The sequence below is a fragment of the Peromyscus maniculatus genome, chromosome 17 (assembly GCF_049852395.1).
Source record: "Peromyscus maniculatus bairdii isolate BWxNUB_F1_BW_parent chromosome 17, HU_Pman_BW_mat_3.1, whole genome shotgun sequence".
Taxonomy (NCBI): Eukaryota; Metazoa; Chordata; class Mammalia; order Rodentia; family Cricetidae; genus Peromyscus; species Peromyscus maniculatus.
This window is the reverse complement of record NC_134868.1, coordinates 5,782,880-5,799,093: the sequence shown is the minus strand read 5'-3', so window position 1 is coordinate 5,799,093 and position 16,214 is coordinate 5,782,880. Positions and strand designations below refer to the sequence as shown.

The window sequence follows — 16,214 nt, the reverse complement described above, 5'->3', positions numbered from 1 at the left end:
ATGCTGCCCCAACAGGCCACCACGGCTTCTCAGTAACTTTCCGAGTGCTCATCTTTCTGCTGGAATGACCTTCTTTGACCCACCGAGGCTGCTCAGGCAGGTGCAGGGAATGTGGAGAAGTGCCTTTCCCTCACCACTGCCTTGCTTGGCTGTGTCTGAAGAAAGCAATGCCCATCCTGTGTGAAATCAAATCCCAGATCACAAGCCTCCATTGCCTGGGGGCTGGTGAGGGTGGACCGACCGGTGCACAGGGGCTACTGTAAGGCTGCTCAGAGCTGAGGCTGCTGATGCCCACTGACACTGGAGACCCATTCGTTGTTCAGGTATTTTCTCCGCACCTCTATCACTCTACTGGTCCCAGCTTGACCAGCTCCTTGGGAGTAGGCATCTTGTCTTATTTCCCTCAGGAAATTGGATAAGTGTGTGAATTTGAGTTGGATGTCTCTTTAACTATATTTCATCTGAATAGTTAGCTCCCCCAGGACAACAGACAAACGTTGGGATGCATAGTCACCTTACCATGTAGGTCATGGGTAAGCCATGTGTCTTCCAATAAGGGCCAAACTTGGGTGAAGATGTCAGAGGAAGTTTAGCATCACCATTTTCGTAATAGACTGGGATTGTAACATAGACTAGCCTCGATCTTTCTACCTAGCTGAAAATGACCCTGAATTTTGGATACTCTTGTTCCTACCTCTCGAGTGCTGGAATTATAGAATTATGGACCACTATGCCTGGGTTATGCAATACTGGATATCAGATCCAGGGCTTCATGCATGCGAAGCCAGCACTCTACCAACTGAGCTGCATCCTCAGCCCCAGATGTTTTAACATCCTGTCCACTACAAGAACCAGGAGGCAACCAGGAAGCTGGGTACCACAGCTAACACATCAGTTGCTCATGTGCTCTCTTGAATGGTCCTTATGTCACCTGTTCCTACAACAACCCTGGGCAGGCATTACTCACAGTATTAGAGACAGGGTTTCTGAGGCCACAGCTTAAGCTGATTCTAGAACTGGGGATTTCTGGCTCACGGGCCACAGCCCCACTCTTCCTGAACATGGCCTTCTCATGGGGCAGCCAAGACAAGAATGGGGCTGGCCCTGGCATGATGTTCCTGGTAGGGCAGGCACTACTGACCTCCACCTTCTAGAACCTGTATCATAGCAACTTTTAAAGGGAGACAGATGTGTCCTGGGAAGAATTAACTGCCAGGAACACTGCATTGTCATAGCATTCCGGGTATTTATCAAACACCTAATGTGTGGTCACTACAGGGTCCTGTCACTATAGCAGTGAGCAGGACAGAGTCCTCCTTTACAGACAAACAAACTTACATGAGAAAATGGCAGGATTGTTTGGCTACAAGACCATTCTTTCCTTCCAGCTCATTTCCTCTCCCATTATCCAAGTTATATTCACTATGCTGGCGGCCTTTGGTTCATAGTAAAAGGAGTCACTGGCACCTACTGGAATGGCACTGGACATCTGGCACTGGACATTTATGACATTTATGACAGTGTTTAAAAAACTCTTTACTGTTGACAAATATTTTGACCACTGTCCCTCACATTCAATTACATATCCTCCTAGAGCACTGCAATCCACAGTCTTAACCCCATGTCCCTGCCAGGCGATGGTGGCACACACCTTTAATCCCAGTACTCGGGAGACAGAGGCAGGTGGATCTCTGTGAGTTCCAGGCCAGCCTGGGCTACAGAGCGAGTTCCAGGACAGGCTCCAAAGCTACACAGAGAAACCATGTCTCAAAAAAAAAAAAAAAAAAAAAAAAAGGCCCCGAGTCCTGTGGTGTCACCATCCGCCCTCCCTCCCTCTTTCTTCCCACTCCGTCCCCTGTGAATTCTCTGCAAACCCTTCTTTTTCTCAGGCTTCTCTGCTTCCTGTGCCCAAGCCCTGGGGTTGCTGAGACAGCCCTTCCACGGGGAAGATGACTATGTGTTTGACAGGCACACACCTTCTTCTGCTCCCTTTTTCTCTTATAATTTCAGATAAGACTTTGGTGTGGAGTCCCAACTAGCCTTGCACAGCCCAAATCCTCCAATCTCAGCCTCCTGCATACTGTGATGACAAGGCATACACTGTCATGTCGAGCTCCCTCTGTTCCTCCTTATAAGAGCATCCATCAATCGCAGCCCAGTGAAGCTTCTCTTTCCTCCTGTCTCCTCGGGCAGACTGCAATACTGTATTCCCAACCTCTATCTAGCACAGTTCCTGGCTCAGGACTTAGTATTAGTGTTTAGAAATAGGATTCTGTGAGCCAGGATTTCTCTGTATAATAGCCCTGGATGTCCTGGAACTTGCTTTGTAAAAACAGGCTGGCCTTGAACTCACAGAGATCCACCTGCTTCTGCCTCCTGTGTACTGGGATTAAAGATATACACCACCACACCTGGTTTACAGTGTTTTCATAGAAAGAAAGAAAGAGAGAGAGAGAGAGAGAGAGAGAGAGAGAGAGAGAGAGAGAGAGAGAGGGAAGGAGGGAGGGAAGGAGGGAGGGAGGGAGGGAGGGAGGGAGGGAGGGAGGAAGGGAGGAAGGAAGGAAGGAAGGAAGGAAGGAAGGAAGGAAGGAAGGAAGGAAGGAAGGAAGGAAGGAAGGAAGGAAGGAAACAGGCCCAATATGGTGGTGTACACCTTTGATCCCAGCACTCAGGGTCTCGGAGTTTGAGGCCAGCCTGATCTACATACTGAATTCTAAGACAGCCAGGGGTATCTAGAAAGTCTGTCTCAAGCAAAACAAGACTCCAAATGTTTTCACCGTTTACCCCATCCTAAGGGAGCCCTTGGAATGCATTCAGCAGCCCTAGCGCAGCTGTGACAAACCCGGCCTCTGTATGCACTAGGTAAGTTTACTAGTTCCTTCTGTGTTGCTGTGACCAACAGTTGACAAAACTCCTTAGAAGGAAGACAAATTTATTTTGCCTCTCAGTTTTAGTGGGCTCAACTCATCACAACAGGGAAGACATTTATGCCAGGAAGCAGAGAAAGGGTAATGCCAGTATTTTGCCGGCTTTCCCCCAACACTCACCTCAGAGGGTGGTGCTATTCACATTCAAGGTGTGTCCTCTTCCATCAGAAAATCTCCCCACAGACACACAAAAAGGTGTGCCTTGCCATCTCCTGCGTGAAGTACCCATGAGGCTGACAATGAGGCTGACTGTCACAGGAGACAATGCCGACACATGGACCTTGGTAGTACTCTAGCCGATGCCTCTGGTTAGGCTGAGGCTGTGGAAGGCATCTAGACTTGTGTTAGACCTTCCTGCTGTGGATTCACTGACTGACGTAACCTCTAAGGGTGTAGGTGCAGTCATGGGTCTGCGTGAATGCCAAGCTGTGTTTCAGGAAAAGGATCTCGGATGTGCTGAGCGCCCTGCTGCCCTAATTAGCCTAGGGCCTTGGAATTCCTGGAGCATAAGACTTCAGTCCCAAAGAATGATAAACTCACAGGATCACTGGGACTAGAGGGTAGGCCTACACAAAGGGGAAGCTGGGATTTGCAGAAGACAAAATTAGTCAACAAAGATCTGCTGATTTTACCCTTGGCCTCTCATCAAGTAGCCTGCTGGGGTAAGGCAATTAACAAATAGAAAGATCCAGTAGCTGCATGTATGTTTCAGTAGAGCTGCCTCTCAAGACATGATCTTGAGCTTGTTTGGAGGCAAGAAGGCATATTGTATGGAGAAGATGGGTGATTCGTTAAACTGGGGGCAGGAAGACTAAGTAGAAGAAGAAAGGACAGCACCATCCTTCTGCCTCCTGCAGAAGCCTCCCTGCAGACATCAAAGGGTGGGGCAGAGGAATGGCAGAGAAGCTGAGTAGGTGGGAGAAGTCTAAGAAGGTGTGGGAGGGAAGGGGGTGAGAGGAAGACTGGAGAGGGGCTTGTGGAGAGGAGCAGGAGAAAGGAAGATGATGCAAAGAGCCTGTTGGGTGCAGATGACTAGCAGGAGAGGGAGGGGCTGGTCTGGGACTCAGAAGAGGGAGGTGGTTGTGATGAAGTGACTCCAGGGGACCAGAGCTAGGCATGGAAGTGGGATGGGGCAAGGCCGAAGCAGAGGTGTAAACTGAATGTGAGAACGGCGTTGTAGTACTGCTACTGCTGCTGGATAGTGAAGTGGGATTTCTTTTGTCTGTTTGTCACAATGCTGGGTGAGCTGTGACCAGAACAAGAGGTCAGGGCTTCGTAACAAGGAGGTGTGGCATTGAGACTATTGTAGGATGGGTGAAAGTAATCCTGGAGACTGTAGAAAGGAAGGCAGCTTCCAGGGACTGGAGCATATATATCCTAATGGTAACAAAAGTCTGTATAGGCAGTGCATATACAGGCAGATATAGCACCTACCTAGTCCCCACTACTACCAAAGAACAAGAGAAGAGATGCATAAGGCTTTCCAGTTATCAAGAAATTATACAGCCAGGAGTGCTGGTGCATGCTTGTAGTACTCAGAAGGCTGAGGCAGAAGCATTATGAGTTCAAAGTCAGTCTGAGATACAGCAAGAGCCTGTTTGAAAAAACAACAAAAACTTTTGAAAAATAATAAATAAACCGCATCAAGTGCACTACTCTGAATGACTCAAAGTCTACAGAAAGACTAGCACACTCATGCTTATTGCTGTGGTATTCACAATAGCCAAGACATGGAACCAGACTATATGTCTACTAGATAAGTGAATAAAGAAAATGTGGTATACATATGCAATGGAATTTTACTCAGCTGTAAAAAAGAATGAAATGACATTTAAAGGAAAGTGGACGGAACTGGAAATCATCACAGTAAGTGAAAAACAAGCATGTCTTCTCTTCTATGTGGAATCTAGATTTAAATTTAATGACATAACATATATGATACTAAAAGGTGTGTGTATATATACATATATATATATATACATACATACATACACACACACACACACACACACACACACACACACACACATGACCTTAAAGTAGAAGGGGATTATTTGGGGAGAATGGGAGGGATGTGGAGGGACAGTAAGGGAGAAGGTGGAAGATATGAACAGGTGCTAATATATATATATATATATGAAAATGTCACAGAAAAAAATCATTGTCTTGTATACTAACTAAAAAATAATTAATTTTAAAAGCTTTTAAAGTCAGGCTCTCACTATGTAGTTCTGGCTGGCCTTGAACTCACTATGCAGGCCACCCTAGTCTTGCACTCACAGAGATCTGCCTGACTCTGCCTTCTGAGTGCTGGGATTAAAGTCAAGTGTCATGACATCAGGGCCTAATTTAAAAAAAAAAAATGTAAAGAAGCTTTAAAAAGAAATGATAATCAACATTTTGTTTTGTTTGTTTTTGTTTTTTTGAGATGGGGGGGGCCTCACTTTTTGGGCCTGGCTGGTATAGAATTCACTGTGTAGACCAGGCTAATCTTGAACTCATAAAGATTCACCTGCCTCTGCCCCTGAGTGCTATCCCCACACCTGGTACTACCGATGTTTTTAAAAACTGGCAACATGAAGCAACTATACACACACACACACACACACATACACACACACACACACACACACACACACACACACACACACACACACACACACACACACCAGGCTGGAGAACAAACCCAGGTTTTTGTATGAAGCAACAAAATTAAAGCTGACAAGTGAGAATCCCTTCACGATGGAAAAGCAAAACAAACAAAGAAATAATGTCATCTTAGGCCAGATTTGTGTTGTTTGACTTATTAAAAGGTGCAAAGGCTTAATTATTAAAGATGTCTCCAATGCTGGATGTCAGAACTGAGTATAAGAATAAGAGGCAGGTATTTATTTTTAATGGGACAAACCATGGAAAATATGATCTAAGAACTGGACCTTTCCCTGCGAATCTAAAACCCCAGTCACCCCAGGGTGCAATCTGTCCTCAAAGCACCCTCTTCTGTTTCTACCCCCCAATCCCCCCCCACACAGAGCCAGAGTCTGAAACAGAGTTTGTCAGCGTCCTGGCACCATCCCAGGGTGCTGTCCATGCCTACTGCCAACTCCGGCTTGATGCAATCTGGAGATTCTGGTATTGGAGGAGAGCCGATCGAAGACAATGAAGGCAGAGAGGCTAGCCAACTGTAAGTCCTGGCGACTGCTGCACTCACCACTATACCACTGAGCCTAGTGCCTGGCACACAGGTGGGGCTCATCAAATGCTCATTGAGTAAATGGATGACACTTTGCAGCAGCTAGAAGTTATGTTTGTAGAACACTGGCCCAATCCCTTCCAGCTAGGAACCCTGGCAACTTCTCTGAAACCACCGCCTTCATTTCCCTTTCGGACATCAGGACTCACTCATGACCCTCCACAATCTAAGTTATGCTTTGTGTCTGAAACACATGCTGTCCCATGACGAGAAGTTTGAACACTTGATCCTTAACTAGTGGTGCTGCTTTTGAAGGCTACGGAGCCTTTGGGATGTGAGGCCTGGCTCATGATGTGTCAACCACTACAAGTGGACCTTTCGGGGTCCTGATGTTTAATACTGATAGGCAGGATCCAGAATCACCTAGGAGACCAACGTCTGGGCACATCCGTGGAGGGTATTTCCAGATACTTTTTAACCAAGTAGATCTTTCATGAATATAGGTGGTACAGTTATGTGGCCTGGAATCCTGGAATGCATAAACAGGTGAAAGCTAGCTGAGCACCTGTGTCAATTGCGCTCTGAGTCCTAACTGAGGACATAAGGTTCCCAGCTGCCCCAAACCTCTACTACCATAGCAGATTGTACCCTTGTTTCCCTCCTAAGGGAGTGGTTTATTGCATCTGTCAGGTATTTTATTGTCCAACAAGAAGAGTCACTAATTCACGGGTTAGCCTAGCCTCCAGCTCTGGTCTGATACTCTACCTAACCCACCTCAGGCTGCCGGCACCGTGTATGGAACCATTCTAGCTGCCCTGCCCTCCCAGCCACAATGGCTTGTTCGCTCTGAAAACAAGAGTCAAAGCAACTTTCCTTTAAGGCGATCTGTCTGGTATTTTGTTACAGAGTACGGAGCACATCTTAGCACCTGATTCTTTCCAATTCTGCTCAGTCCTTCACCTTCTATCAGTTCCTCCCTATGCCCTCCTGAGAACACTCAGCACATACCACCTCATGGCCTTGCTAAGGCTGTTGGCTCACCAAGAACCTCTTCCACAACTTAACCCCCTGGGTTGACACCTCTATTTCACTGAAAGCCTAGTCTTCCCGGTCCACATCAAACATCCCTCTTCTGGGAAACCTTCCTACATTTACCTTGCCACTTTGTCTGACCTTTCTCATTAAAACAGTTATTTCTAAAATGACTTGTTCTTTTATTTGTGTGTCACCCTTTACAAGCCTTTGGGATCCTTTTAGGCTAACCTTAGTTTATTCATCTTCATATACCCAGCTAAACTGTCCACTCAGAGGTGGGGGGTGGGGATGTGGAGGGAGGAGAGGTGTCAGAGAGGTTCAAAGAGGTTGGTAGAAGAAATGTTAGTGGGTTGCTGTTAGAACTGTGGCTTCAGAAACCGAACGTTCTTTTTCTGACTCACATACTACTGAGAAGCAGAAGTACCACTAAGACAGGAAGGAGATAAAAGAACCCTTACGCCATTCTCCTGGGGTAAAAAGACTGGTTCCCTTAGGTGCTGTCCCCCTCAACTAACCCCGAGTTCCAGCAGAGAAGACATGGTCACACTTTCCTCCTGTTTTCAGTCCTTTCTTTGGAAGAACTAGCAGCCCTGATCTCAGAGCAGTCCCATAATAAGGGTACGTGCTTCTTCCAGCTTCCATCTGCCCAGTCATCTTGCTAATTGGAGGGACTCTGGTTCCCCCAGGCAGTCTGGTTCTGTCAGGCAGAAAAGTCCTCTCTGGTTTTCTGGATGTAGTCAGTGTTCCTGCTGGCCCCTCCTTGGGTGTTCACTTGTCATTCAGGCCTCATGAAAGGCTCCCTTCCAACTGCCCATTCACTGTAGTTCATTGTCCCTGCCCATTCATTCCCATTCATGGGGATAATTCCTCCATCAGCCACACGCACAGGGGCCGTGTGCACGTGTGTTGAGACCCCATGTCCCTATTAGCACTGAGGCCACTTGAAATAAAAGGCAGTGTCGCCTGAATGCAGAATGGGCTCCCCCCTCTAATGGATGGAGTCTGTTGTGCTCAAGTTATTTGAAAAAATACCAGGAAAATGTAGGGCTGCTGAGAGCTGAGGAGGAGGAGGAGGAGGAGGAGGAGGAGGAGGAGGAGGAGGGGCAGGGCAATCCTGGCAGCCACCTTCTTAAAGCACTGTCGGGGACTTGAGTCCAGATACTGCAGCACGGTCCCATCCTTCCTGAACCAGCTCATTCTGGAGACGCACTCCACCATGCATGCATGGTCCTCTCACACTTCCTGGACACATCTTCCACTTCCTACATTAAATCCCGTTTCATTCAACCAGCAGCTCTGCTCCTTTTGTTTCGTTTGTTTTATTTGTGTGGGGGGGGTGGGGGGTGGTGGTGGTGCTGGGACTCAGGGCCTCGTGAGTGCCAGACAAATGCTCTCCACTGAGCTAGGTCCCCAGCTCTTCACAACACTTTTAAGGCGGCGATTGATAGATGATCAGAAGCAAAGTAAAACTAAGACCATGAAATACGAAATAAGAGAAACATAGCCAAAGGACCGTGTTATTGATCATCTACCACTTGACCACTAAAGGATGTGCCTGCTGGCCACCTCCAGGTGCCCAGAACCAGCCTTGATTCTCCCTGACATTAAGGTTTGACCATCTCTGCAGAGTGTTTAAGTCAGGGTCAATTTTTTTTTTTTTTTTTGGTTTTTCAAGACAGGGTTTCTCTGTGTAGCTTTGGAGCCTGGCCTGGAACTCACTTGGTAGCCCAGGCTGGCCTCGAACTCACAGAGATCCGCCTCCCGACTCGAACTCACAAAGATCCACCTCCCGAGTGCTGGGATTAAAGGCGTGTGCCACCACTGCCCGGTGTCAGGGTCAATTTTAATCCAACCCTTCACTGAGGGCCCTTCCCTGGTTGACACTGGGACCCATGGGCCCAGAAGCCAATGGGCTTCTTAGCAATACCCCGCCAGTGCTGCCAAAGCCACTTTGTGGACTCAAGAGATTTCAAATGTTAGGCAGGAAGAGGATGAACTCCAGTAAATGTTCAGAGCACCTGATGGGAGAGGCTTTGCCGGTCAGTAGCTGTTTCAGGGCCTTCCTGGCTCCTGCTCCAGCAGACACTGGCTGATGTTTGCTTGCCTGGTGAGAAACACCAGAATGTCTTCTCTCCCAGGACAGATCCCATCGAGAGGGCAATTGGTCCTTCACAGGGGTGTTTTGTAACTAAAAAGACAAAAAGACTCTGGGATCACACAGAAGTCGGTTAGAATCCAAATCTGCCTTGACAAAAGGCCTTGGGGAAGCCCCTGGACTGTTTAGAACCAAAGTTTTTCCTTTTGCATTTGTATGTTTCTCAGCTTTAGAATGCTGAAAAATTAGACTGGATATTGTCATGCTCCACATTAATAATGCTTGGTTAACACACGTCCAATAAAAGTCTTATTATAGCAGAAATGATGAGAAAATCTTATCATCTAGTAATGTTATAAAGATGTGATACGGCACACCACTGATGTGGTTTTGGTGAACACTGCTGTATGAAATAATATACACACAATTATGTATGGTACCTAATACTTGATCGTAAATGACTATTTTACCTGTTATGGTGGCTAATCTTCATTGTTAATTTGACAAGTTTAGAATCACCCAGGAGACATGAGGTGGGAAGGTAGGCCTTGCATGTGTGTACCAGCAATGGGCTGGACTCTGGGATAGAATAAGAAAAGAAAGCTGGCTGAGCACCAGCATCCATCTCTCTCTGCTTCCTGACTGCAGATGACTGTGATCAGCTGCCTCACACACCTAGACCATGCATGCCTTCCTTGAATAAAGCTCCCCTTTCTTACATTGCTTCTTCTATCAGGTGCTTCATCACAGCAAGGGCAAAAGTAGCTAATACACTGGCTTGTGTGTTATACAATACCTTTATCTACCTAGAAAAAAAAGTTTCACTGTAAACAATATCCAGCAGCCTCACGCTTCCCTTGATTGCAGGAAGCCATGTGGGATGACTGACCTGTACTGTTAGCTTTGTATAAATCACACTGTGATGAACTCACCTATAGATCAATGTCTTGACTATGTCCCTGCCAACAGACAATGCTTGACTATAATGCTTTGTAGACGATGCCGTCCTGTGTATATAGCAAGTTTAGAACACCCCCAGATGGTATTTGTACTCACCCACCCCAAGTTGTGACATTTAAAAATGTCTCTAGACATTGCCACATATTTCCTGGGGAGCAAAATCTTCCTCAGTTGAAAGCCACTGATACACCCACCCTAGGTTTTTTTCTAAAGGTTTGATGATATGCTAGTATATGTAGGTATCTCACATAGCAATCCAGTACATAGGAAATGATCCATATATATTAGATCATTTAAAACTTTAAGTAACGTTTTGTAGGTTTCCCTTCCATATTCACCCACCAGGGATTGTCCTGGGGTGGAGGGTTACAATCCCTAGAGAAGAGCTCTGAAGGAGGTATCCAAGCCAAGTGCTATCACTAGTGGCTTCATTAATCTCAGGATGAACTTCAGATGCTCGGGTATATTTGGAACTGTGTGAAGGGAAAAGGGGGTTGTAGTTTGCTATGGTCAAGAATTTTGTTATCGCTGCCTTGTTTTTTGAGGTGCTGGACCTCGTATTTAGCAGAAGCTAAGCACTGGACCATATGCTCAGTACATCTTCACCGTTTTGTTTTTATTTGAGAGTGGGTCTTATTAAGTTGCTCAGGCTAGCCCCAGCAAGCAACTTTGCTGCCCAGCAAGAACTTGAACTTATGATCCTCTTAATCCAGTCTCCCAGGTACCTGGGATTACATTTAGACCAACACACTTATCTACTGAGACCTAATGGGATGAGGGCCTTTGGGAAGTAGTTAGTACTTCCCATGCAGGTAGAGCTCAGGTAGAGCCCTCAAGAATGGGATCGGTATCCTTATACAAAGAGGCCCCAGAAAGCTGCCTTATCCACTCCCTGCACCATCACACAGAGACCGTGCAAGAACCCACACTCCTGAAGTAGAAATTGGACCCTCACCAGACCTTGAATCTGCTGGCGCCTCCAACTTCAATTTATCAGCCCTCAGAAATTGGAGAAAACACATCCGTTGCTTAGAAGCCATGGGGGTCTATAACAATTTTTTTTTCATAGCAGCCCAACCAGAGTAAGACATTGCTGGAGGCCCAGAGACCGCAGTAGCTTAGGAGTCATTTCCAAGTGAACAATTTGTTTCTTCTCAATTCTCTCTCCCCGCTGCTATTCTGGGAGGATATAGAGTCCATGCTAGGTGAGACATCAAGGACAGTGTGGATAAGATGCTGAGTCTGTTGGCATGGCTAGGGTAAGGGAGGAAAGATCTAGGCTCAGTAGGCTGCAAGCCCAGTCTATAGAGGAGAAGCTGCCTGCCCTGATGCCCACTAAACATCTGGCCTGAGCTGCTGTGACCGTCCTCTTGCTCAGAGCCAGGCTTCCTTTGCATGTGCACAGGGCATGCTGAGTCTGAAGGTTGCACTTCCTTAAGAACTGGAAACAATGGGAGCCTTCCATGTCAGCACTGGTTTCTTCCAGAACAAAACCAATGGAACGATATCATCCCTGGACCTCTGCAGGGACTGGTCCAGGAATCCACTCAAATTTCAAAATTTGTAAATACTCAAGTCTCTTCTCTTTCCTCTTCCTCTCTCTTCCTCCTTTTCCTCTTTAAGACAAGAATTCTACCACTCAACTACATCCCAGACTTTGGTTTTTTGAGAACTTGAACTCACAATCCTCCTGCCTCAGCCTCTCAAGTGTTTTGATTACAGAATTATGCCACCACCTCTGGCATTAAGTCCATGATAGAAAGTGGTGTATTTGTATAGAACTTATCACAATGTCTCCTGTGTTTTAAATGCAACACCCACCAAAATGTAAATGCTATGTGAATAGTTGTTATAATGTATTGCTCAAGAAATCATGATTTTTTCTTTAAGTCTGTTCATGCTCAGTACAGACCCAACTGTTTTTCCCTATATATTTTTGATCCAAGGTATTGGCTAAATGCACAGATGTAGAACCTGCAGATAGGGAGGGACCTGAGGGAATCTGAAGGGCTCAACCTCTTTGTGTGTGTGTGTGTGTGTGTGTGTGTGTGTGTGTGTGTGTGTGTGTGTACACATGTACATGAAGGGCAAAGGTCAACCTAGGGTATAGTTCCTCAGGTGTTGGTTCTTTTTTCCCCCAGACTGTCTCACCAATTAGGCTAGGCCAGGTGGTCAATGAGCTCAGGCATCCATTTGTCTCTACCTCCCAGTGCTGGGATTATAAGCTCATACCACCATGACAGGCCTTTTGTCACATCTCTCTAGTACCTCAAACTCTCTTTCTTAATTTTTTAAAAATGTTATTATTGCCAGTATGTGATGCGTGGGTGTGGGAGCACACAAGCCATAGCATAAGTGTAGAAGTCGAAGGACACCTTTCTGGAGTCGGTTTTCTCCTTCCACTCTTCTGTGGGTTGCAGGGATTCAATTCAAGGCATTAGTCTTCGTGGAAGTGTTTTTACCCACCAGACCATCTCTCTAGCCTTCAACCTGTCTTTCTTGATGGTGGAGCAGCAATGATAACGGACTTGACATCATCAGTCGACCAGACTTGTTCCGCAACACTAGTCACTAGGCAGGTACATGGCCTTGACTGAGTCTGTTCTCTCTAGGGATCCCTTTGTCATCTGCTCTCAGGCAGGCTGGCACCAGCTCCCTAAAGTGTACTGGGTAGATCTATAGAGCTCAGTGACCCGACCCACTCTGTGGAGGAAGGAAGGGCTGTGCATGCACACTCACCCACCATCAAGTACAGTCTCCCACTGAGGGGGCAAGGCCATGCCAGAGCCACTTGAAAGGGAGTTGACAGATAAAAGGGGCTGAGCTGACAGTCTGAGCACAGACCAAGGCCAAGGCCAGCCATCTCAGAAAGGCAGAGCTCAGGGGCCCTTGTAAAGATTTATAAGAGTGTATGTGACAGGCACTAGGACCTACAGCAGCTGAGAGAGAATCAGTCCAGCAGAGCATCTGAAGGGGAAAGAATTTGCTGTTTTGGTCTTAATCATAAGATTAGCTGAGAAAAAGTAAAAAAAAAAAAAAAACATATTCTTTGCTTTTCTGTCTATCTGTCTCTCTGTCGCTGTCTCTATCTATCTATCTATCTATCTATCTATCTATCTATCTATCTATCTATCTATCTATCATCTATCTCTACTCTCAGAGAATTAAGAATAAGAACTCCAAAGGTGTGTTCTGCAGACATGTGTGTATGGTATACACTGACTGATCTGTGGACTGGATTCCAGGCACGTAGCCACATTCTCCTCTGTGTGTGTCACATCTGCCTCTCATCCCCTACTTCAGGACCCCTACAATCTTCTGCTCAGTGAATAGTGACATCCTAGAGGATGGCCTGCCTGATCCCTTGCTGCCAACTTCTTACACAAAGGTCATTCCAAGCATAGGTTTCAACACTCTATCACTATCACTTGATAACCTCATTTCTTTAAGACCCAAGCTACTACCTGATAGTCTCAGAAAACCTCTCCATGAAATCACAAATCAATAAGCTGTGATTGACTTTCATTTTGAAATAGGGTCTCAATAGGCCTGGCTAGCCTCGAACTATCCATCCTTTTCCCTCCATCTTCTGACTCAGCTGTGGGTTACGGGTATGAGCTAGGAGCTTTAAAAGTGATGTGTAGAAATTATGATTCACTTTCTTCATGAGATCTTGTTGGCCAAGCCTCTCAATGCTCTGAGTCCCTTTCTATCTCTGAAAATGATTTAGTTTTTACCCGATGACCCTATAGGCACACACTGAGCATCAATGACACAGTTAATGTCAAAGGGCTTTCTACACTGTGAAGGGAAGAACTGGTAACCCAGTTCATTTGTGTCTCTAGCACCTCCCTCAACGTCCATGTAAGATAATCTGCACATTTTTTCCTTTCATGGGCATTCTTCATTTACTGGTCAGGTAAATCTTATCCCCACAATCTCACCCATCTCCCCACACCATACCTTCAGTCATCACCACCACATCCATATCAATCAAGACTAAAGCTGGAGGGTGTAGGTTTCTAGACATAATCAAGACAGTGCCAAGCTGTGCATACTGGCACATTCCTGTGATCCAGCAATTTAGTAGAAGCAAGAGAATCAAGAGTTCATGGCTATCTTCAGCTGCAGAGTGAACTTAGGTCAGCATGGGAGACACGAGACCCTGTCTCAAAAAGAAAAAAAAAAGCACAAAAAAAGAAAACGTGATACTTATACAGACTGACCAACCTGACCAACAAGAAAGAAGAGACTCAGAAACAGAACTCCACACAGGACACCTGAGTTATGACAGAGGGGACACTCAGAGCAGTGGGAAAATAACTTCTGAGTTATCTGGTATCCATTTGAAAAGATACTCTATTATCTATCTATATTTATTATTATTATTATTTGTAGCCAGATGTTTCTCCAGTCCTGCCCAACCCCATGGTCCAGAAGAATCTCTCCCATCTGCATTCCTACAGTTGCTTAAAAAATAATCACTCAGAGGCTTATATTAATTACAAACTGTGTGGCCAATGGCTCAGGCTTCTCACTAGCTAGCTCTTACAACTTCACTGAGTCCATTTCTATTAATCTATGTCTTGTCACATGGCTTTGTGGTTTATAGTACTTTCACATCTTCCAGCATCTCCCCTACTCTCGTTTCTTCTTCCGTCTCTTCAGTTCGAATGTCCCACCTAACCTTATTCTGCCTCGCCATTGGCCAAGCAGATTTATTTATCAACCAATCAGAGCAACACATATTCACAGCATACAGAAAGACATCCCACAGCAATTATTGGTTTGGGTGTTTGTGAGACAGGGTCTCAGGTAGCAGAGGCTGGCCTCAAACTTGCTGTGCACTTAAGATGACCTTGAACTCCTGATTTGAACTCCTGACCTTGAACTCTGTCTTCCAAGTGTTGGGATTACAAGTGGTTATGAAACTCATTAAAAAAATAAAACAAAACAAAACAAAAGTTGGGGTCTCATCTAGGTCAAGCTGGTCTCACAGTTACTCTGTAGCCAAGTGTGACTTGAACTTCTGATCCTCTTGCTCCCAACTCCCAGACTCTGAGCTTACAGGTACGTTCCAGCACACCTGGCGGTGGTACTGGGGATCAAAACCAGGCCTTTGTGCATTGTAGGCAATTATGATACCAACTATATCCTCAGCCATGGAGTCATGAAGCCATTCATCATTACTATTACTTAGCATTACATATATAATACAACCCTGAGAATATTATAGACAGGAATACAGAATGCAAAACACTAAAGCGTCTAGAAAAAAATAGAGGCTATTTTCTTTATTTTTGCAAATACCTCACAGGCAGGGAATAAAATGTACTCACTGTGATGGAAAAATACTGATAAGAGTTTTTCTTTGTCAAGGAGTTCCATTAAGAGCAAAAAGACAAAACCCTGAGTGGAGGAAAAACATTTACAATACATATATCTGGTAAGAAACTTGTCAGAACACATACACACAAAACTGAACTCAAATTCTCAGTAAAGAGACAGAAGGCAAGTTCAAAATGAGTGAAAAAATTTAGACAAGGGATTTGTTTAAAATAAGAGGATATACAATGGCCAAGAAAGATGTTCACTATGATTAGTTGTCTGGAAAGTATAAGCCAAGGCCATAAGTAATGGCCTCTAGATAACAACCAGAATGGGAAAATGAAAAAGCCTGATAATACCAAGTGTTGCCAAGGATGAAGAGGGTGTGAAACTTAACCACTGTTGACAACAGTATAGATGCTCTTGGCAACCCTTGGGCATGCTGGCAGAATGTCTATTCAAGCTGAGCATGTGACCCAATGTTCCATTCTTATACACATTAGGAGAGGTTGTCACATGTTCTCTAAGAGTCCTAGCAGCATTGTGTTAGGAGTCCCTGAGTGGAAAAATCTGGAAACTTAAACACCTGTTATTAGTGGATGGGTACATTCGTAGACCAGAGAGAAAGGGGAATAACAGAGTGGCTCCTCTCTTGTATACAGTGTCCTATATACAA

At 45.5% G+C, this 16,214-nt stretch overlaps 1 protein-coding gene across 2 annotated transcripts in view; it reads right to left on the bottom strand.

Moving 5' to 3' along the window:
- The window catches only part of Lzts1 (leucine zipper tumor suppressor 1), a 55,730-nt gene that overhangs the window by 24,514 nt on the left and 15,002 nt on the right, over positions 1–16,214 (bottom strand). The window contains exon 1 of one of the 2 annotated variants that reach the window (XM_042262576.2): positions 968–1,151. The exons of the other annotated variant lie outside the window; for it this stretch is intronic. The gene's annotated coding sequence lies outside the window, so the exon portion shown is untranslated. Of the gene's footprint in view, positions 1–967; positions 1,152–16,214 lie in introns of those variants that run through there. 2 annotated transcript variants of the gene reach the window in all.